Genomic DNA, 23,167 nt, shown 5'->3' with positions numbered 1-23,167 from the left:
TTTTTTTCCATATATGAATTCTAATTTTTAATTTTTATGTGTGTGTGTGTTCTGGTATAGGTCATGGATCGAGAAAGGGGTAAGTCCTGAGATTCTGTGTATTGTTGACATGGGCATGGCTGGGTCAAGGATCCCATTGCCTTGGCCCCAGTGGAAGTGGCAAAAGCCTTCCCCAAGGGAGGCTCACTGGGGTGGCAAAGCCTTCCTTGGGTTCAAGTGCGAAGGCTGAGAGTATGTGCACAAAATGTCCACTATAGCTTTCTTGCCCCAGAGGTTTACAGCCTGGAGGCTGTTCCCACGCAGAGACTGCTCCTAATGAAATGGCTAGCCCTGCCTCCTTGTGTAGCTCATCAGTGGGGTGGGGAGGGCTGTAGCTTCTCCATCAGAGAGTCCAGACCGCCTTATCCTAGCTTTTCTGTGTCCACCATCTGTGTGTGTCTGTCCGTTCTTCATTCCCTTACAGCCCCAGTCAGCTAGGGAAGGAGACTATGAGAAGAAAGTCTTAAGGGAAAGGGAAAAAGAGTAGTAGAATTTAAGTGACAAGGAAGCAGATAAGGATCTACTGTGGTGGAGGGACCAATAGGAAGCTGGTAGGGAAAGGAGTAGTAGCGTAGGGGAGGAAGACAAACAAAGTACGTATGGCTATAAGGAAAACCCATTACTTAGTATGCAAATTAAGAAATATGTCTTCAAAGATTCCTTTTTTTTTTTTTTTTACGTAGGCACCAGCTTAACCTCTCCATGTTCAATGACTTGTGTGGGTGTTGTCTTCAGCAATGGGGCTTTGGTTGTCAGTTTGTGGAGAGCACTCCATAGCATTGACAGCAGTCTGAATGGTTTGGGAATTTTCAAGGGACCCCCCTTTGGCCGACAACTCAATTGGATGTAACCCGGTACTAGATGCTTAATTTGGTAACAAGAGATGGCTAGTTGGAACTCCATTTCCCTCATGTCTGGAGGTTTCATTAGGATCACCTTCATGTATTTTAGGAAGTTTCCACTGCACTAGGCTTACCTACAGCTCCTCACATGCTCCTCAACTCTAGCTATTTCCCCCCACATTCCCTCCCTCAACCCCGTCTCTCCTTTACTCCTACGTTCACTGGAGTGTCTTTGGTAGGAAAAGGTACTCTGCACACTACTGAAAGACATGTAAATACCAAACCAGCCCAAAAAAACCTTTGATCTATAATGCTGTCCTGACTGCAAAGTATGCTAGAGCACAAAGCTTGTGCCTGATTTGACTTAAGGCCCACTCCACAAGACAGAACCCATACCCAACACTGCTTGGGTGAGCAATAACCTGAGATTAATCGCTTAGGGACCTAGGGTAAAACCAAATAATACTGGTCTTAAAAGAAAAGAAAAGTAGGCTGGGTGGTGGTAGTGCACGCTTTTAATCCCAGCACTTGGGAGGCAGAGGCAGGAGGATCTCTGTGAATTTGAGGCCCGCCTGGTCTACAGAGAGAGTTCCAGGACACACAGAGAAATTCTGTCTTAAAAAGAAGAAGAAGAAGAAGAAGAAGAAGAAGAAGAAGAAGAAGAAGAAGAGAAAAGTAGTGATAAAATGACTCCTAATGATATTCTGCTATAGTTAGAGAGCAATGTCTTATTCAACCATCATCAGAGAAGCTTCTTCTTGCATGCAGCATATGGGAATATAGAGACCCAGAGCCAGACATTACACAGAGAAAGAGAACTTGGAACACACAGCTCTAAATTGGAAGTCTCCATCAAGTCCCTCCCCTCAGAGTTCAGAGAACCCCATGGAAGAAGAGGCAGAAAGAATGTGAGAGTCAGAGGGGATGGAGGACTCCAGAACAAGGCCCTCTGAGCCAACTGAGCAAAGCTCACATGAACTCACAGAGAATGAAGTAGCAAGCACCAGGCCTACACGGGTCCGCACCACGTCTTCTGCATACGTATTTTAGCTTTCAGTTTAGTAATTTGATGGGACTCCTGAATGTGTGAGTCTCTCATTCTTTTTTTTTTTTAAATAAATTTATTTATTTATGTATATATGAAAGCTCTATCTGCATGTACACCAGAAGAGGGTATCAGACCACATTATAGATGGTTGTGAGCCACCATGTGGGTGCTGGGAATTGAACTCAGGACCTCTGGAAGAGCAGACAGGGCTTTTTAACCCCTGAGCCATTTCTCCAGCCCCCCTCTCATTCTTGTATCTTCTCTTGGGGCTCTCTTCCAGCTGTTGGCTTGCCTTGTCTAACGTCGATGTGATGGTTTTGTTCTATCATATTATATTCATTTTGTTAAAAGGATTCCATTTTAATAGAATTTCTTTACATTGTTAAAAATTAATTTAATTCAGATAAATATTTAAACTAGGCCGACAAGAGAAGACCTTATACTTTTGCAAGAATATATAAATGCCGGATACTTTAAAAGTTGAAAAAAATATTTTGCCAGGCTTGAAGAAAAAAAAAAAAAAGGCTATTTCCACATTCTAGAGAAAAGAAAACAGAAGCAGAGCATGACAGGGAGCTGAATTTAAGCACCCATTAAAGCTTGATGGCTCACATGAGTAGGAACTAAACACATGCTGCGAGACTGAGAGCCTAGAAGGAAACACATAGCAACATCATGGATAAATCTTTAAATAACAGTATGCACAATAATTATGAGTAAAAAAACAACATAAAGAAATATGTTTTAAAGTTACATTTATGGACAATTTTCTTATTTTTGAGAGAGGGTTTCATCCCTGGCTGACTTCAAACTCTCTGTGTAGCTGAGGGTTTCAGATTTCTTACGTTATTTGATCCTCCAGACTTGAACTCCAGATGATGGGTGGGTACATAGGTGTGAAATACCAAGTTTTTGTGCTGCTGGAGATCAAACCCAGGACAGTGCACGCTGGGCAAGTGCTCTGACAACTACACTAGATCCCCAGCCCTAGAAAACATTATTACATGCCAACTGATTTATAGCAACAGCAGATCAATGGTTGCCCAAGGATGTGGGAGATGAGGCCAAGTCCTCTCTGGGATGGCAGCTATGCACATCGTCTTGATGGTGGTGAGGTTCTTAGATATGTATAAATGTCAAAAACTTGTCAAGTTTCACATTTCAAAACTGTAGAGCTAATTGTATGGCAACCACACCTTACACACCTTCTAAAAGGAAAAAAAAAAAAAAAAAAAAAAAAAAACCAGAAAAAGCAAAATCAATATCCAAGTAAACTTAACACCTCCTCCTTCCTACTTATCTTTATGTAACTGTTTTTTTTTTTTCATAAAGGAACCTGCTTATCTATACTGTAAATTGTAGGTTTTATTGATGGCAATAAAAGATCCCTTAGCTTTTAGGGCTAGACACAGAAACCTTTGTGAGTGAAATTTGTGTGTGAGATGAGGTGGGGAGACTAGCCATATTTTTGTAATTGTTCAAGGTGAGTAATGGGAACAAGAGGACTTATGCTATTTTCGCTACTTTTATATACTGAACCGTTTTTATGATACGAAAGAAGCCTGGGTACTCTCTGAGAGGTTGGTCATCACTCAGGGGCTGAGTAGACATATAGTCCTTGCACCCTCTTTTTTCCAGGGTGATTGTGTTATTCACTAAAGAGGGTCTAAGAAAAGGAGTCTGATGATGATATGAACTTCAGACATCTTTACTAGGGATCATTTTTATTTCTTACTAAGTTATACCAATAGTAAGTTAGCTCTTCGAGAGAGAGACTTTTGCACTCTGCCTGCCTCTCTCATGACCGATCCCCATAAACATATTGCTTGGTCATGTTGTGGTTGTCATTACTGATAGTGGTGGCCACTATCCTCTTCCTCATCCTCCCCTTTCTCTTTTCTTTCTTTTTTCCTTTCTTCCTTTTTTCTTTTGTTTTCTCTTCCTTTTTCTTTTTCTTTTCTTTTCTTTTTTTTTTTTTTTTTTTGAGACAAGCTCACATTGTAGCCCAAGTTGTCCTGGAACTCATTTTATATCCCAGGCTAGTCATGAACTTGTAGTCTTCCTGCCTCCGGGATTACAGGCATGAGCCACCAGGTCTGGCTGGCTGAGCCTGTTCTTATTCAGTCGCGTTTGTTTGTTTGTTTGTTTTTTGAGACAAGGTTTCTCTGTGTAATAGTCCTGGCTGTCCTGGAACTCTCTTTGTACACCAGTCTAGCCTCTGCCTCCCAAGTGCTGGAATTCAAGGCGTGAGCCACCACGCTCAGCTCTTATTCAGTCTTAAAGAATGACTTTAGTGTGTTTCTCTAGATGTCTTTGGATTTCAGCTCTAAATAAATTGGAAGGAGGAAAGTTTTTCTATCTACATTGTATCTTTTGTTATCTCTCATTTCTCCTTCAGGTATCCATGGCCATCTTTCTTTCTTTCTTTCTTTCTTTCTTTCTTTTTTTCTTTCTTCTCTTCCTCCCCCCCTCCTTTTCTTTCTTTCTTTCTTTCTTTCTTTCTTTCTTTCTTTCTTGTGATAGGGTTTCTCTGTGTAGCCCTGGCTGTCCTGGAACTCTGTAAACCATGCTGGCCTTGAACTCAGAGATTTGTCGGCCTCTGCCTTGTGCTTTGATTAAAGGCATACACCACCACAACCCAGCTCTCCAGTGTCATTTTTCTAACTTCCCCTGTGCCCGAAAGCAAACAACAAACAAACAACAAAATAAATCAACTCTGAAGTGATATAACAGGGGCACCTGGGGAGTGGCTCAGTGGGTTAGAACACCTGCTGTGCAAACATGGAAACCTAAGTTTAGATCCCCAACACTCGAGTAAAAAAAACCTAGGTGTGGCCATGCATGCCTGTAACCCCGGTACTGGTCAGAAACGGAGACAGGAAGTTTGCTGGAGCTTGCTGGCTGCCAACCTAGTCAAACACCAGAGAGCTGTAGGTTCAGTGAGAGACTGTCCCATGAGAATATGGTAGAGAGCAGTAGAAGAAGACACCCAGCATCCTTTTTTTGGCTTCTGAGTGTATACCTAAGCACACACATGCAGATACACATAGACACAGACACACACATGCACACAGACACACACACAGACACCACATACATACATACACACACACATACACACACACAGACACCATATACACACATACACACTCACTGATAAGACAAAACAAACAAACAAAAATATATCTATAAAAACTCCCCGAAACAAACAAACAAACAAAAAAACCAAACCAAACCCTCACAGGTTAAGCCGGGCGTGGTGGCGCACGCCTTTAATCCCAGCACTCGGGAGGCAGAGGCAGGCGGATTGCTGTGAGTTCGAGGCCAGCCTGGTCTACAAAGTGAGTCCAGGATGGCCAAGGCTACAAGAGAAACCCTGTCTCGAAAAAACAAAACAAACAAACAAACAAACAAACCCTCACAGGTTAAACACATCTGCTAGAGTCATGGAACACTTTTATTAGTGCAAGTGGATTAAATGGAGCACAGAACTTAAAGTTTCTTTTCTTTTTTTAAGTTCATCGATGGGTTCTTGGACATTGCACAAATAACCTAGTGTTGGAAGGGTTCCGGTGAGTGGACAAGTTCCCTTGAGGGCCTTCTAAAGTCTCATCAGATACAGTACCTATTCATTCCATTGAAAAAATATCCTTGGAAGTGTCATAGAATACACGACTCTTCCTCTCATTAAATATGCATTGAAACATTTAACCTTGACTGCAAATAATAATAATTAAAAAAGTTAAACTCATTAATTTTTTTTAAAAATAGCTAAGAAAACATGTTGACTCAGGGAAATGACTAAATGTAGAGGAAGGCCTCAGGCTTAGTTTGAGCTCTTTCGTAATGTGTCAGTTTCACCTTCGGGCCAGCTTCCTTCGTGGTAAAAGAGTGGTTTCAGTAACTAACCCTGCCCATCATAGTAGCCAGAGTAAGTAAGACCCAAACACAAGATGCTCATGCCTTCCTCAGTGGTCCACCTTGTCAGTCTGTCAGGATAGAGGATTATCTGGGAGACAAGCCTTCCTGTGCACCTGGCAAGGGTGATCTAGACTAGGTTAACCGGTGAGAAGATGGACTTTAACTGTGAAGTGGCACTTTTTTTTGGCCTGGGGTCTTGGACTTATTAAAAAGGAGAAAGTAAGCTAGACACTGGCATTCATTGTCCCTTTTATCAAATAACTTGGCTCCATTTAGAAGACACCAGAAGGCAAACTCTTTTTCATGTGTTGATTTTCTCATAGAGCCTGGCTCAGTATCTACTTCTTGTTAATTAAGTCCTAACTTTTGTTAGGTATCAAAACTTAAAGCATTCGGCCGGGCCCAGTGGCACATGCTTTTAATCCTAGCACTCTAGAGGCAGAGACAGGGGGATTTCTGTGAGTTTGAGGCCAGCCTGGTCTACAACGAGAGTTCCAAGACAGCCATGGCTATTACAACCAAGCCAAACCAACCAACCAACCAACAAAACCCTTAAAGCATTCATTTGAGTCAGTCTCAGGGTTAGGAGGATTCTCAGGGTACAGAGCTTCACAAAAATACCCGCTGGGAAGGACCCAATAGGGAGGGAAAACCCAAATTAGTTGGAAGACTCTTGCTATGACCCAGGGTCTGCAGGCATTGACATTAAGAGAAAACGAGAAAAGAAACTTAGGTTTGAAGGTCCTTTGACAAATGGTACTTTCTCAGAGCAGTCTTTGGATCTGGGTGGGCAATAATGACAGGGCAAGTGAAGAGCTGTAACAAAAGAGAATTTTCAACTCCAGAAGCGTTCTAGAGCTCAAATTGCTGGACACATTTAACTCATACAGTAACAGTTACTGAATACTTCCTGTCAGCCAGGTAGGATTCATCCTGAAAGACACAGGAATGAAAGAAGTAGGTCCTTCTGGAGTCTCTAAAATATTTCAGGTTAAGGTTACATGTTTAGGTGCCATAAACCTGAGAAAAAAGTTCTTATGAGATTCAGGGAATGTAGAGGTCATTTTTGACTGCTTGATCTAGAAAGGAAGATATTCACAGTTCAAAGATCAGTACGATGTTTGTGGCAGAAAATAGTTAATTTTAGTTCATCTGTCCTCCAAAATCTATTCTCTGAAAGGATGAAAGGTAAGACTCGGGCTGCCTTCACAGCAAGTGTTAGCGTTTTCCAACGCACTGGTCTCAGTCTGGCAGAACTAATCAAGGGGGGCGGGGCGGAGGGGGATGCTTCAAGAGCTCAGCGACACCTTCAAAGGACAAAGAGTCCAGCCTGTTGAAAAAGTTAGACCTCCGAAGTGACTTGCTGGCCTCACAGAATGGAAGTACGCAAAACAGGTTTGTAAAGAGAGAATCTCCTCAAAAGGAATCAGCACTCAGTCAGTGCCGGGATGATTGGCAGGCGCCAGCACGCCTCCAGGAGGACCTCGTGCACCTTGCTCTTTTAGCTCGCCTGGGGTCTGGTTTGTACTCAGCGCTTTCAGGGCCCGCCGGGTCAGGCGGGGCTGTGTACGCGCGTGCGCGCCGCCGCCTCCGGCAGGGAAGGCACCTCCGTCCTCGGGAGCGCGCACGCCGCGCCGAAGGGACGGGCGCGCGCGCTCCCGCCCGCCCGCCGCCTCCTCCTCCTCAGTCCGCCCCCTCCCTCGCCTCTTCCTGCCGTGCGGTCCTCTCCCCTCCCTAGCCCGCTCCCTCCGCCCCGTTCCCTCCGCCCTCCCTGGGCTTCGGCGGCGGCGGAGTGAACGGGACGGGCCCGACCGCAGAGCTCTGGGCGGCGGGTGGGACTCGGACGTCTGACAGAGTTGTTGTTCCGGCAGCGGCCGCGGAGAGCTGAGGTGAGGTGAAGGCGGCCTTCGAGGGGCCCGAGGGCGGCCTGACGCGGGGAGCCGCGGTCCGGTGTGTCTAGGGGAGGGGACCCGGCTGGTCCAAGAGAGGGTCGGGGTGCGAGGCCCGGCCCGGGACCGGGATGCTGGAGGACCAGGGCGGAAGGCATCCGGCGGGCTCGGCGCCGTCAGCCCCCTCCCGGGTTCTCCGGGTGGCTGCTCGTCGCGGCGGGGCCGCCGGGCGGGAGGCGGGGTTGGCGCCCCTCACCTGGGGCGGGGTGGTGGCTCGGGCGGCCGCCGCCTCCAACTGTGCCCTCCTGACATTGCCGCCGCCCCCGCCGCGGGCTGCCGGGATGTGGCTGCCGCGGGGTTCGCTGTCCCAGCAGCCCGGAGTCCGGGGGGCGTGAGGACAGGGTTATTTTCTTACCCACTTGAAAGCGTCTGTTGGATCCCGTGTCCTTCCCTCGCTCTTTCCCTTCCTCCGCCCGGCGCACTTTGCTCTGTTCCTGCTGGCGATGCTTGTGGTTTTACTGTCTGGGATAGGTAGTTTTTTTTTTTGGGGGTGGGGGTGGGGGCAGATCTCTACCTGCATGGAATGCCCCGCTTCAAAGTTGACCGCGTGGGCCGTGACAGATACCCATCCACACCCCCGCGCGTGTTGTGGCACCTTCGTGTCCTGATAACTGAGTCAAAGTTTCTCAGACTGGGCTAGTACTTTGCTCTGACCGCCAACGGTGCAGGGTTGGGCAGTGCGTCAGCTTGTGGAAAGGGGCCACTGGCCATTGGAGAGGTGGCCAGGAGCAAGGGGGCTGAACTGACAAAAGTTCATTTCTGATCTCAAGACAGTTTCGTTCAGGTGCTTGTGTATTCTCGTTGGAGTTCTCAGAGTTAGTTATTATCAGAAAAAGACTCAAATTTAGCCGATTTTTAGAATCGATGGTTTTATGCAAATAAAACGAACCGCTAACCTTTAATGGTAAGGGCTTGCTTTGACATGTTTAGTGCTGGTTGGAAACTGATTTCAAAGCCTGCCTTTTTTTTTTTGTCACTGGAAGGTTTATATAATTTTAATGCGTCTAAGTTTTCTTGTGTATGAGAAGAGGTAGATATTGGTGGTTACAATTCAGAGAACACAATTTCATGAAAACCTTAAGACTTTTCTTCTAGTCGTGTTTACATTTGGCATGTGCTGCACTTCTGTAGAATATCCAGTAGTTACGATCAGAAGGTGCTGACATGACGTTTGTGGTCAAACTGGAAGTGGATTTTGCTCGGGGAAAATATTAGTTTACATGCTGCTAGGAAAGGGAAATTGGCCTGCGATCCATTTTCTTAGTTGAGTGCTCTATATGAAACTGACATTGAGGTTGCAAAGAAGAAAGGCTAGATGAGTTTAATGTATACGTTATTACAAAATTGTACTTCCTGAGAAGCTGGCTAAGACTTTGAGTTAGATTGATGCCCATGTTAAATTAATTAAAGATGTATTCTAATATTACTAAATTATCTGGGGGAGAAAATAGATGTGGTTGTGCAGGGTTTAAGCATATTGTAAAGCCTAGTTCGTGCTCTGGAAAGCTGCAAGCAAGATGGTAAATTCCAGCACTATTGAGGCAAATAGTAAACATACAAACCAAGTGCGAAAGATATGGCTGTAGACCTATGATGTTTTTCTTTTTTAAATATTTGATGGAAAATTCTGTATATAATGTTTGGGCCGTTCTGAAAATTTTTGGTTGTTCATCGTCTCATGATTTATATCAGTTTTTTTTTTTTTTTGAGAGGTTATGCTGTTTTTGTTTGGATGTTTATTTTTTAAAAAGACATTTAATTTTATGTGTATGAGTGTTTTTGTCTCCATACATGCCTGTGCACCACTTTTGTGCCTGGTGCCAGAGGAGGACACAAGAGGGCATCAGATCTTCTGCAACTGGAGTTACAGACAGTTGTTAGCAGCCATGTAGGTCCTAGAATTGAAGCCAGGTCCTCTGGAGGAGCATCTTATGTTCCTAAACTGAGCTGTCTCTCCAGCTTTATTTACTTAAAAAAAAATTTTTTTTTTTGAGACTGAGTCTTACATGGTAGCTCTGACTGGTCTGAACTCACTATTTAGCCCACGCTGATCTTGTACTCATACCAGGTCCTTCCTCAGCCTACTAAGTGTTAGGATTATGGACACAAACCAAGCCCTATGTATTTATCTTTGACTGACAAAGTATTATTAAGCATGTGAAACAGTTTTCATTCTGTCAGCTCATTAGTTCTGACTTTGTGACTTGTGAAAAACATTTTTTTTTTTTTTTTTTTTTTTTTTTTTTTGCCTTACCTAAAACTTGAAATGGTTTTATTGGAGTATATTTATTTGAACTCTCAAATACTGCAGTGGAGCTGAAAGTCCTAGGCCTGGGGGAGTAGGGAAAAGAGGAAATTCTGTTGTTCCTAGTATAAATATTATTCAAGGGAGATCAACTCTTGTACTGGAGGGGTAGAGCTAGGACTCTATTTCAGCCTACCGTAGCTTTCTTTTTAAAACTTTTTAGATTAGCTTATTATTAATTTATTGTTTATGTATATGAGTGCTTTGCCTGCGCGTATTTGCACCGTGTGTGTGTGTGTGTGGGTGTGTGTGTGTGTCTGTCTGTCTGTCTGTCTGTGTACCTGATGCTCCTGGAGGTCAGAAGAGGGCATCATATCCCCTGTACTTACAGTTAAAGATGGTTCTGCAGTACGATAGCCAGAACATGGAAACAGCCTAAGTGTCCCTCAGTAGAAGAATGGACTAAGAAACTGTGGTATATTTACACTATGGAATACTACTCAGCTATTAAAAACGAGGAATTCCCGAAATTTGTGGACAAATGGATTGAACTAGAAATTATCATAATGAGTGAGTTCACCCAGAAGCAAAAAGAGACAAACGGTATATACTAACTTATATCAAAACACTAGTCCAAGGGATATGTACCATGAAAATCTTTACTTACCAAGAAAGTGGGTCAGAGGAGAGGACATACGATTGAGACTTTAGGCAAGAGTAGCATGGAAGAAAGGGGAAATAGTAGGACCCATAGGGTCCTGGAAACCTACAAGAAGAACTTTATGACAGGCAGATCTGGATCCTGGGGTCCTCCTCAAACTAAGGCACCAGCCAAGGAGAATATAGGCAGTAAGCTTCGAACCCCTACCAAGACCTAGCCGACGAACAGGATATTCTCCACCGTTGAGTGGAGAGTGAGATCTGACTCTCACATGAACTCTGGTGCCCCTTTTCTGACCATGTCCTCTGGATGGGGAGACCTGGTGGCACTCAGAGGAAAGATAGCAAGTTACCAAGAAGAGACTTGATATTCTAAGAGCATATATAGGGGGAGGAGGTCTCCTTCAGTCACAGACATAGGGGAGGGGAGAAGGAGAGAAATGGGAGGGAGGGAAGAATGGGAGGAAACAGGGGAAGGGCTAACAATCGAGATGTAATATGAATAAATTAATAAAATAAAAAAATAAATTTTAAGAGTCAAAGTTAAAAAAAAAAAAATAAAGATGGTTCTGAGTTGTCATGTGGATGCTGGGAGCAACATGTGCTCTTAACTGTTGAGCCTACTCTTCAGTCCTCAGCCCCCTTCTTTAATTGACATGGAGATGAGGTACTTAGGAGACTGAAGTCAATAGTGTAGCCTTTGGGAGTCCCAGAACAGAGCTCTCCCTACCCCCTTGTTTTACAAGTTTCAGTCAGTTTTTGCATGCTTATAGCATCTTTAAAACATTATTTTACACTGTAGTATAAAATGTATTGCCAAAAACAAAAAAGCAAAAGAGCAACAAGAAAAACATCAGACACTGAGATTAATCAGACCCAAAGTATAACTTTTTTTTTTTTAAAAGATTTGTTTATTTATTATTATGTATACAGTGCTCTGCCTGCATATACACCGGCAGAACAGAAGAGGGCATCTATCTGATCACATCATAGATGGTTGTGAGCCACCATATGGTTGCTGGGAATTGAACTCAGGACCTTTGGAAGAGCAGCTGGTGCTCTTAACCTCTGAGCCATCTCTCCAGCCCCAAAGTATAACTTTTGTCTCATATAAAAGACTAAGTCCTGGGGTTTGAGGAAGATCTGCAGCATAAGACTGAATGTAGGACTTTTTTCTTTTTTTCTTAGTCCTTTTTTAGGGGACAGGGTCTTGCTGTATAATCCATCTTGGGTTCCAGTGTGCTATGTAACCTAGTCTGGCTTTGAACTTGTGATCCTCTTTGCCTTTTTATTTATTTATTTTGGGTTTTCTGAGACAAGGTTTCTCTGTGTAGCCTTGGCTGTCCTGGACTCGCTTTGTAGACCAGGCTGGTCTTGAACTCACAGTGACCCGCCAGCTCTGCCTCCCGAGTGCTGGGATTGAAGGCATGCGCCACTACACTCGGCCCTTTTTGATTTCACCACTATGCCTGGCCAACCCAGGGATTTCTTCTTCATAGATAGTCTAATAATCATTTGCCATGACAAATGGAAACAGAAAAGACAGAGTTGAATCTGAGTAATGAAGACATACTCATTAACATTTTATTTTAAAAGATTTATTTTATGTACATTTATTTGTTCACATGTCTGTCTGTGTACCACATGTCAGCCTGGTGCCCTCAGAGTTCAGAAGAGGGTGTTGGATTTTTTGGAATCAGAGTTATGGATGGTTGTGAGGTACCACATAGGTGTTGAGAATAAATTGCTCTTAACCTCTGAGCCATCTCTGTAGCCTGATATACTCTGCTTTTGACTTGATTGCTGTCTTTTCAGAGTAAACAGTAGTTTTGACTCTATAATTAATATTTAAGTTGGGTATAAGTATGAGGACATAAGTGGATCCTAGTAAGAGTTAATGGGATTAAGCAGACTTACATCTTAACATTTGATTTTTTATATTTCACTTACTTTTCATATTGCTCTTATTCAGTCAACAAGATGTCACAATTGTTTGAATATAGTAAGTTCATGCTATGCTGACTCATTTTGGTTATCTTTTGATTTTTTTTGAAGGAAATATATAGGTTTGGGGGATTTTTTTTGTAGGAAACATGTAGGCTTATTTTAGTTGATTCAGAGTCAGATTTGAGCTAAGATTATTAGTGTGCTTGAAAATTTGAGCCTTCTTATTTTCTAAATAGTCTTAAAAATAGAAAACACACTTTTTATAAATACTCATGAAAAATCTGGCTACAGGCAGTGTTGTTGTGATAGACATAGTACAGCCAAAAATACATTTAGGAAACGTCTTTGCTCCTTATCCAGTTTAGCATGCTTATATAGAAAGTCAGAAAAGCAGTAGGTGTAGTGGCACACCTTTAATCTCAGCACTTGGGAGGCAGAGGCAGGGGGATCACTGTGAATTTGAAAGCCAGCCTGGTCTACAAAGTGAGTCCAGGACAGCCAAAGCTAACACACAGAGAGAACCTGTCTCAAAAAACAAAACAAGAAAGTCAGAAAAGCATTTCAACAAAACTTGTTTTTCTCAGAATATGAATTCTAAACAGTCGTTTGTGAATCATGTTTCACTTGTCTATTTTAAACTTAACAGGCGCTACCTGTCTTTAAGAGCAAATTAGATAAAGAAGCTAATCCTACTAGAGAACTCTTAGTAATAGAAGTTCCACTGGAAGATGCAAGCTTTGTTGAGAATTTTGGGAAAATTAGGAATGGAAAATTTGCTTTTTTTACTGCATTGTTTTTTTTTGTTTTTTTTTTTTTTTTTCTGTGTAGGTTTCTCAAGTGGTTGGGGGCATTGACACCAATACCAGAAACATGGGAGATTTTTGTTTTTTTTGGTATGATAAGACTCCTGGGTAAAGGGAACCATTCACGTTAGTAGTAGTGCTATGTTTGCGACTTGTTTCCTTCAGGTGCATGGATCTGAACAAGGCAGAGAACTTTGACCTTAGTTGATACTTTCTAAACCACATACCCGGTTTCCATAGTTTGTTTTACAGTGATGCCAATAAGTATCTGTTACTTTTTGTTTTGAAGAGAGATGTGAATTGTGTGATGAAGAAACTATAATCAAGAATAAGACTTCTTGATTTACATACATGAAGGGTACTGGAGATCATTGTGTTGAACACTTATTAAGCTTTTTTGACTATACTCCACAAGATGAAATATTGAATATCTTATTTCTGCATGTTCATGTTCATGTTCTCCCCCCCCCTCCAAAGAACAATTTGGTGAAATATTCCTTATCTTTTCAGGACTGTGTTGATTGGCATCTGACTTGGAACATAAATGCACATATCTTTTAGCTCTGTCTTCAGTGATACTGTCATGGTGTTGCTTGACTGGTCATAGAGGGCTTTATTTTATTTTATTTTATTTTTTGGTTTTTTGAGACAGGATTTCTCTGTGTAGCCTTGGCTGTCCTGGACTTGCTTTGGAGACCAGGCTGGCCTCGAACTCACAGCAATCCACCTGCTTCTGCCTCCTGAGTGCTGGGATTAAAGGCGAGCGCCACTACGCCCAGGCTCCATAGAGGGATTATTTAAGCCAGGGACAACCAACAAATGGCATAATTTGGGCTCCCTGCTACAGCTAATTGTTAAATGCAAAGCACATTACTGGCTGTAAACACTTCAAAATGTGAAAAGATGCTGGGATTCAACTTTCCAATTAATTTAACACGAGTAAAGATTACCAGCCTCATTTAAAACAAGCAACACCCCCATGAACATCCAAAACACAGGAACCAACAGACAGACAGAGATACATAGTTTTGTAACCTGTAGGTGAGTATGCAAAAATCTGAAGTCTAAGGTCATATGGCTAGTTAGTTATTGGCAGACTCAGGGTTCTGTATTGGATCTTAGTATTTCTTCATCTCCCTCAGAGACAAAGCCCCAAATTATCTCAAATTCCCTTTGAGATGAACTTGAACTCCCAGTCCTCTTACTTTGACTTCTCAAGTGCTAAGATTACAGACATGCACCACCACCCTGCCTGGCCAGCCAGTGTGCTTCTGTCTTTTCCTAACACAAGCCATTCATTTAATGCAGTTCCAGTGGTCTGTTAGGCAGTTTGAATAGAGATGAATAAGGCTTGGTCCTTGACCTTGAAGCCTTCATGCTTATGTGGAGGATTAAATATGGGAACACAGATAATGCAAGGCAGAAAGTAATGAGTGGTAAAGAGATAAAGAACCACAAGGGATTAGAGAGGTGGGAAAGATTGATAGAGTTGTAAGGATAGGGGAGAAGACATTTTAACTATGCGTAGAAGAACGGCTAGAATTTTGGACTTGTGGAAATAAAATGACTCGTTTGGAGAGAAAGGCCTTACTGGGTCATGAGCTGCAGTGATCAAAGGCTTAGAGGCATGGGCAGGGAAGAGTAGTGAAAGAGCGAGGTGAGAAAGTCAGTCACCCTCAGGTGGCTAAGAGCTTAGAATGTTTTTCTTTCTGCTTTTCAGCTTCTGTTATTTTTATATCTAAAGTCATCTAGTACTTCTTAGCACAAGGTTTATATGTTGTGCTTCTGATTAAAATGTGACCCTGAGAGCAGTTAAGTATAGTTACTGCAAAAGTTGAAGAGAAATATTATAAGTATTAGAGAAAAAAACCTTGAGTTCATTGATTCTCAATGTGTTGGAAAGACAAAGTCTTCCATTTGTAAGACATTATTGGTGTTTTTCTTTCATTTTTTTTTTTGTTCAGTAGACAGCATCAAATTGGCTATACCAAAGTAGGAAATAATGGTGTTTTCAAAAATCATCTAGAATGTGGTTTCTAAATGACTGGGTCTTACATCTTTGAGACTGTTTTGGTTTAGGCAGAAAGGTAGTTTTTGAGCTACTAGCTTTAGAATTTAAGGGACCAAGGTAGAAATTTCATACCAAATTCAGATGTGAGGGATTGGATGAGTGAGTAAGTGTGTGTGTGTGTGTGTGTGTGTGTGTGTGTGTGTGTGTGTGTGTGTGTCTGTAGAGGTCAAAGGTTGATGTCAGATATCTTCCCTGATGGCTTGCTTTCCAGCTTAAGTATTGAGGCAGGGTCTCTTGAACCCAGAGGCTGTTGATTGTGCTAGTCTAGCTGTCTGGCTTGTTCCAAGGTTTCCTCACCTCTATATCTGACCTCTTGGGTTACAGATGGGCTTGAGATTTACGTGGGTGCTGGAGCCCTCATGTTTTTGTAGCAAATTTATTACCCAATGGACAATCTCCTCAACCCTGAGGGGTTGACTCTTAACCCCAAAAACTTTCTTGGATTTCAGTATGAATTATTTGACAGCCAGTAAGATTGACCATGTTTTGAAGTCTTGTATGGAGGATACCTTGTTCTGCAAGGACACTGGTGGCTAGAAATGAAGATAAAGAGCAGTAAGTTCTGTTTGTTTATCAGACTGAAACACTGGTGGCAGTTCTCCAGCTTTTCTGTCTGTTGATTTTACACTTAGGCTTCTAACTAAAATCCTGCACAATTTGAAGAAGGGTTACTTCTCTTTGACCTCCAGTTCTGTAGAGGTAAAAGCCCTTTTTAGTGTTGCCCAGGTAACAGCACACACACAGACTTTGATAGCTCACCACTGAAAAGTGTGGAAATTTTTGGAAACCTTGGTAATGAAGTTGCTATAGTAAATAGCTACTTGGTTGGTAAAACACAGTGTTTTGGGGATGAGCCTTGGTTCCAAAATAAATATGAGCTGTGTCATTGCTAAGCTGTTTTTCTAATTGATTTAAGCTTCTGATATGTTAACAGTTTTCTCATGTCATTTTAGACAGTTGCAGAAGTCTCATGAACTGTTCCACAAGACAGACAGCACAACCAAAAAAGTGCAGTGATAGTTTAGATGCAGCATGCCACCATACTCCATATACATTGAGTAGCTATTTAGGTCACCACAGGTTTTTTTTTTTTTCTTTTTGAAACATAATAGATTTTACCAATTGAGAATCTTAAAACTCCTTCACATTTTCTATCATTTTTTTAAAAAAATAAAATGCACACCTTTAATCCTAGTACCTGGAAGGCAGAGGCTGGCGGATCATTGTGAGTTCAAGGCCAGCTTGGTCTACAAAGCATGTCCAGGACAGCCAAGGCTACACAGAGAAACCCTGTCTCTAAAAAATAAAAAACAAATGAAACAAACAAACAAAAATGTGATGGTGATTTTAATTTAAACAGTGTCATCAGTTCTAAGGATGTGCACGTGATGTTAGTTGTTGGAATTTGTGGTGAAAATATATGCTGCTTGGTACATGACTGAAAATATGAAGTAAAACATGCAATATAAATCTTTGAAGACTGTTATATGAAAGTAAGATAAAACCCGAAAGGAGTTGTTGTATGTCAGATTACTGGGGAAGAAACACATTTTATAAGGCAAGTGTAGAATTCATTCATGTATCAGTGAAAAATTTCTCAACAACATCCCTCATGTATACATATGTATATCATTATGCCTGCAATTCAGAATTATTTTTACATGTTACAAAATAGCAAACACAATTTTTATAAAAACCACTCAGACCTGTGGTTTTCAGTTTTAAGATGTAAAGGATGTAGGGCCCTAACTTTTGATAAGCTGTGTTGTAGAGCGTTTATTCTATACTACAAGATGCATTTGTCCTTTTGAGGCCTTCTATTAAGAACTTAAAAAAAAACATAAATGGTTCTGAAAATGGTTACTAGGTGTGCTCAAGTGCACATGTATGTTTATGTACATATGTGTGTATTATACATTAGAGACAAGGTCTTACTCTGCAACCCAGACTGGTCTTAGACACTTACCTTCTACATTTGCCTCTTGCATATTGGGATTAGAGATATTATATACCATAATTCATGGCTCTGAATTACTTTAAATTGTTTATTTCTCTGTAATTATGTATTTTATTTTCTTTGGCATACTGTGATTCGATTATATTCATACATTAATGAAAAATCAACTCTGAGATGGAATCTCTTAATATGCTGGCAACCAGTATGATTTCTGAGGTTTGTTTAGTTAGTTGCTGACTTAGTAGCTATTTGCCAACAGACTTAAATCTTTTCTCATGAAATACAGTCTATCATTTTAAATCCTTGTCATACTTGTCACACTTTCACTAGTCATGTTTGGAATAGTATTTTGCTTTGCGTTTGATCTGTTATAAAGAAACATTATCAATTGACAGTGAATAGTAACCTTGACAGTGCCTTCTTTTCTCCAACCTTTTACACTTCCATACCTCAGCACTACACTTGATCTTAGCCAAAAGGTTGAGCAGCAATCCACCTTCATAGTGAGACTCTACTTTAACAGTAACTCAGGCTAACATTAGCAAGGCTAGTGAAAAAATAGAATTGGATGATATTATCATTATTATTGTTATTATTTAAATAATAGGTTCACTTGTTTGCTTTACTGGTTAGTTTTTATTGTCAATTAGGCAGAAACTGGGGATTGTGGGAATTGTCATCTGGGAGCTGTGTCATTACTAAACTGTTTTTCTCATTTACTTACGCTGCTAGTATGTTATCAGTTTTCTTGTGTCATTTTGGACAGTTGCAGCAGTCTCATGAACCTCAAACTGAGGAATTACTCTATGAAGTTGGCCTGTAGCCTATCTGTGGGGCATTTTCTTGATTAATGATTGATGTGGGAGGGCACTGTGGGCAGTGCAGCCGCCGTGCGTGTGGTCCCTAGTCCATGCTGGGCTTCCCTCCATGCTGGGCTGTAATTTCTAAGATGGAGAGAATTCTTTTCTTTCCACATTGCTTTTTTTTTTTTTTTTTTAAATAAAAAAAACTTTTATTCTTCTCTCATACATTACATCCCAACTGCAGTTTTTCCATCTTCCATTCCTTCTAGTCACTCCTCGCACTTCCTTTTTTCACCAGATCAACTCCTCCTCTGTTTCCCTTTAAAAGAAAGAAAGAAAGAAAGAAAGAAACGGCAGGTTTCCTAGGGATAGCCACTGAACATAGCCTAACAAGGTACAGTAATTAATAAAATAAAATAAAATAAATTTTCATATGACAAAGAAAAAAATGCTCATAAGTGTGATAGATTAGCATTTAAACCCCTAATTCATGTATGCTAAAGTATATACAATAATAAAACAATGGCTGGGGAAAAAAAAAAAAAAAAAAAAGACTGAGCACAAACCCTCATATCACAGCTGGATGTGCCAACCCAGTAGGAGAAGGGTCCTCAGCACAGGCAAAAGGAGTTAGAGACACCCCCACTCTTATTGTTGGGAGTCCCACAAGAACATCAAGCTACACAACCATAAAGTGTATGCAGAGCACGTACCTCAGCCCCATACAGGGTCTGTGTTTGTTGGTTCAGTTTCTGTGAGCCCTATGAGCCCTGCTTAGTTGATTCTGCGGGCCATGTTCTTATGGTGTCTTCAAACCCTCTGGCTTCTACAATTCTTTCTCTCCCTCTTCTATAGGGTTCCCCTGGCTCTACCCCAACATTGCTTTTTGTCACAGAACATTTGTTAATAACTAGTGATTTTTTGTTTTGTTTTTGTGTTTTTAAGACAGAGTTTCTCAGTGTAACAGAGCCCTGACTGTCCTGGACTCACTTTGTAAACCAGGCTGGCCTCGAACTCACAGAGATACACTGCCTCTGCCTCAGAGTGCTGGGATTAAAGGCAGGTGCCACCATGCCTGGCTAGAACTAGTGTTTCTAAAGAAACTTCTTGCATGAGTTACACAGCTTAGTTTTTATTGACTCTAGGCAACTTAGTTTTCTCTTAAAATTCTGACACATATATTTCTTGTCACCATTGTCATTAGTTTTGATAGATGAAGCATGTTTCTCCTGTTGCATTGGGTGTTTTGAACAATAAATTTATAATCTTTACCATTTGAAGATAAAAGGATAATCTAGCAATAGGTTACAGAAACGAGTTTGTTAATCTGTTAGTTAATTTCCCTTTTTGAGAATGAATTTCATTACCTTTTGGTGCTTTGTTCAGTTGAAGTGTTTTTGTTGTTGTTGTTAAAATGTTAGCAGTTTTTCAGCTTTCTGGTATTTTGCTTTGAAAAAGGTAAAAATAGTATCCTTTACTGATAGGTGTCATAGCAGATGTGTTTAAACCTAGCACTAGGGAGGCAGAGGCAAAGAGAATTGCTTCAAGTTTGAGGACAGCATGATCTATACAGTGAGTTTTAAGCTAGCTAGGGCCACATAGAAAGACTATGTCCCCAAAGAGCAAAGCAAAGAAAACAAAGCAAAAACTTGAGAAAAAAGGAGAAATTATTTCTTGTTCAATGTGAGAGAGAGTAGTCGTCTTTAGTGTATACATAACTAAGAGCCAGCCAGGTGCGGTGGCATAGCACTCAGCACTCAGGAAGGCAGAGGCAGGTGGGTCTCTGTGAGTTTGAGGCCAGCCTGGTCTACAAAGTGAGTCCAGGACAACCAAGGTTACACAGAGAAACCCTGTCTTGGAAAACAAAAACAAAAACAACCAACCAAAACAGCTAAGAGCATGTTTTTGCTTTGTCGAAAACAATATAAGTGGGAATCTAGGACCTAAATTCCTAGCTACACAGAGGAACCCTGTCTAGAAAACAAAAACAAACAAAGATAATATGCATTATATAGCTAATCATTTTTCCTTTGATTTATTTATTTTGTGGATGTTTTTCCTGCATGCATGTGTGTATATCATGTGTGTGCTTGCTGCCAACAGAGATTAAAAAAGAGGGTATCATATCCCCTCGATCTAGAATTACAGATGGATGTGAACCTCCGGGTGGGTGCTGGGAACAAAACTCAGGTTTTCTGCCAGAGCAATAAGTGCTCTTAGCCTCTGAGCCATCTTATAAGTGAGTGTATGAAGTAGGAACTGTTATGTATTGCTAGTTTGCAGATGAGAAAGTGGTCTTATAGAAGTTTAGCGGCTTACCCAAGATCACCCAGGTCATTATAGAGCTTTCTTATTCCCTAAATTCGTCCTATATTGATTCTCAACAACTCCTCTGTATCTCTGTATTGGTTATTTGCAAACAGGTTTTTTGTTTTTTTTTTTGTGTTTGGTGTTTTTTTTTTTTTTTTTTTTTTTGAGACAGGGTTTCTCTGTGTAGCCTTGACTGTCCTGGACTTTGTAGACCAAGGTGGCCTCGAGCTCACAGCAATCCTCCTGCCTCTGCCTTCTGAGTGCTGGGATTAAAGGTGTGCACCACCATGTCTGGCTTTGCAAACAGTTTTGATGATACTTGCCTTACCTATTTTATAAAGGGTGGTTATGAGAATCAAGCTAAGATTTACAAATGAACTGAGAAGGTATATTCATTTTAGTAGATCATATCTGAACTCTTTCATTTTGTTATTAAGTTGTAATTAGTAATAAGTAGTACCATAGGATAACAAATGAAAATTTGAGTGACTATTATCTGACAAGTAGAAGACATATTTTCTTTTTGTGTGAAGGATATGTGAATAAATCATAGAGGAAGACAGAAATATGAGTGTATCAGACAAACATGGGTTAGATGATTTGTAGTTTTTTGAGTTCCTTTTCTGCAATGAAGAGGATTATATGTAAATGATACTAGGTGACCTATAAGATTCTTTCAGTAGCTTATGAACCAAAAAAGAGAGAAATAATATAAATAAAAAAGAAAACCATTTACAAGTATTTTCAAATTAGCTAGGAACATCCAAAATAATTTTGTCATGTTAGTGTTAGTCATCAACAATCACTGTTTTTTTTTTTTTTTTTTCTTTTAAAAATTACATAAATGACGGGGCTGGAGAGATGCCTCAGAGACTGAGATCACTGGCTGTTCTTCCAAAGGTCCTAAGTTCAATTCCCAGCAACCACATGATGGCTCACAACCATCTATAATGAGATTTGGTGCCCTCTTCTGGCATGCAGGCATACATGCAAGCAGAACACAGTATACACAATGAATAAATAAATATTTAAAACATTACATAAATGCAAGGTGCACAACATACTTTGTTACACATGCACAGTAAAATGGTTATTGTAAGCAAAGTAACACTCATCCTCTATTACTGTAAATTTGTATGTTTGACCTTCCTATTTCCTTACCCTCCATATTTCCATGATCACACATACAAAATTCTGTGTGTCATTGAGACTATGCAGCATTTTTATCTCTGTTTCTAGTTGATTTACTATAATGTGTTTCAGGTTTACCCCTGTTCCTGCAAGTGACAGTGTAGTATCTCTGTTTTTTCCTCCCCTTTTTAAAAAGATTTATTTATTTATTATGTATACAGTGTTCTGCTTGCATGAATGACAGAAGAGGGCATTAGATCACATCATAGATGGTTATGAGCCACCATGTGGCCTCTGGGAATTGAACTCAGGGCTGATGGAATGAGTAGTCAATGCTCTTAACCTCTGAGCCATCTCTCCAGCCTCTCGTCCTCTCTTCTTTATGTATGTGTCTAATCACATTTTTTATTGCTAGATAACCCCTGTGACTTTCTGTTTTCTCAAAAATAATCCTGTGTTCCAGATAAGTAAACTCAGAATAAATGAAAAGCTGAAGATGACATCAGTCACATTAGTCTTAAGTCCTGGTTCTGTGTGGATTGACAAGCAGCAGCCATTTGTGATGACAAGTGATAGATTGAAAGTGATCGTAAAATTTGTTAATGTCTTTCCATTTCTAAGCAGTCCTCAAAGAAACTCACGTATGAGCATGCCTCCTGGTAGCCCAGCTGAATAGCTATGCCATTTAAACGGACTTATGTCTTAACAAACAAGGAACTGGTAGTTTTTGAGGTTAGTAGAGATATACTTGATTCGTTCTGCAATCCCTGGAATAAAAGAGTTTGGTTTTTTTCTTCAAGTTTGTTTGCTTGGTTCTTGTACTGTTTGATAAATATCTCACAAGCTTCTGTTGTGAAACTGATTTCATGCTTTCTGATAAGATCAATACTAATGATTATTTTACTTGGGCCCCAGGGCTCTCAATGAATTCATTTCTACCAACCAGAGTCACCAGTGGTGCTTTCTTCCTAGAGATTCCTTCTACCTCCAGGCATGAGCTGTTGGCAGTCTCCAGGCTTTCATTTCAGAGGTTATCTGACTGGGTTTGATAAGGCCTAGGCAGATAGATGATCCTGATAGTGTCTGGAAAGAGGAGACAACAACACTGACATGGCAGGGCCTTAGACCTCAAAGTTGCCTGGTGCATCCTGCGCATGGGGGTAGGCAAGGAGGAAAGGGCTTCTTTTAATGTTTAGTGGTGTATGTGTATAAACAAAGTTTTTTTTTATTGAGTTGGTTCTTGGTCACTTTCATACATGTATATAATATGTGATTATTATCTCGACTACCCTGTCCTTTCTCTCCCATATTTTTATCATTCTCACTTTCTACCAGTCCCCTTTCCAGATTTATGAGTTTTGTTTTTGTTTTTACCCATTTAGTTTAGCCAAGGCCATCTGTGTGACCATTGTATTGGGCCCACTGGCATCTGGCGGGGTCC

General features: G+C 41.0%; 1 protein-coding gene across 3 annotated transcripts in view; it reads left to right on the top strand.

Moving 5' to 3' along the window:
- Positions 1–7,590: 7,590 nt before the first annotated feature.
- The window catches only part of Rabgap1l (RAB GTPase activating protein 1 like), a 583,034-nt gene continuing 567,457 nt past the window's right edge, over positions 7,591–23,167 (top strand). For 2 of the 3 annotated variants that reach the window (XM_051147664.1, XM_051147666.1), the window contains exon 1: positions 7,591–7,739. The gene's annotated coding sequence lies outside the window, so the exon portion shown is untranslated. Of the gene's footprint in view, positions 7,740–8,102; positions 8,271–23,167 lie in introns of those variants that run through there. The other variant, XM_051147665.1, reaches the window with a different exon arrangement.

Source organism: Acomys russatus, chromosome 6 (genome assembly GCF_903995435.1).
Source record: "Acomys russatus chromosome 6, mAcoRus1.1, whole genome shotgun sequence".
In the NCBI taxonomy this organism is placed as follows: Eukaryota; Metazoa; Chordata; class Mammalia; order Rodentia; family Muridae; genus Acomys; species Acomys russatus.
The sequence above is the reverse complement of the archived record's forward strand: the minus strand, read 5'-3'. Positions and strand labels throughout refer to the sequence as shown.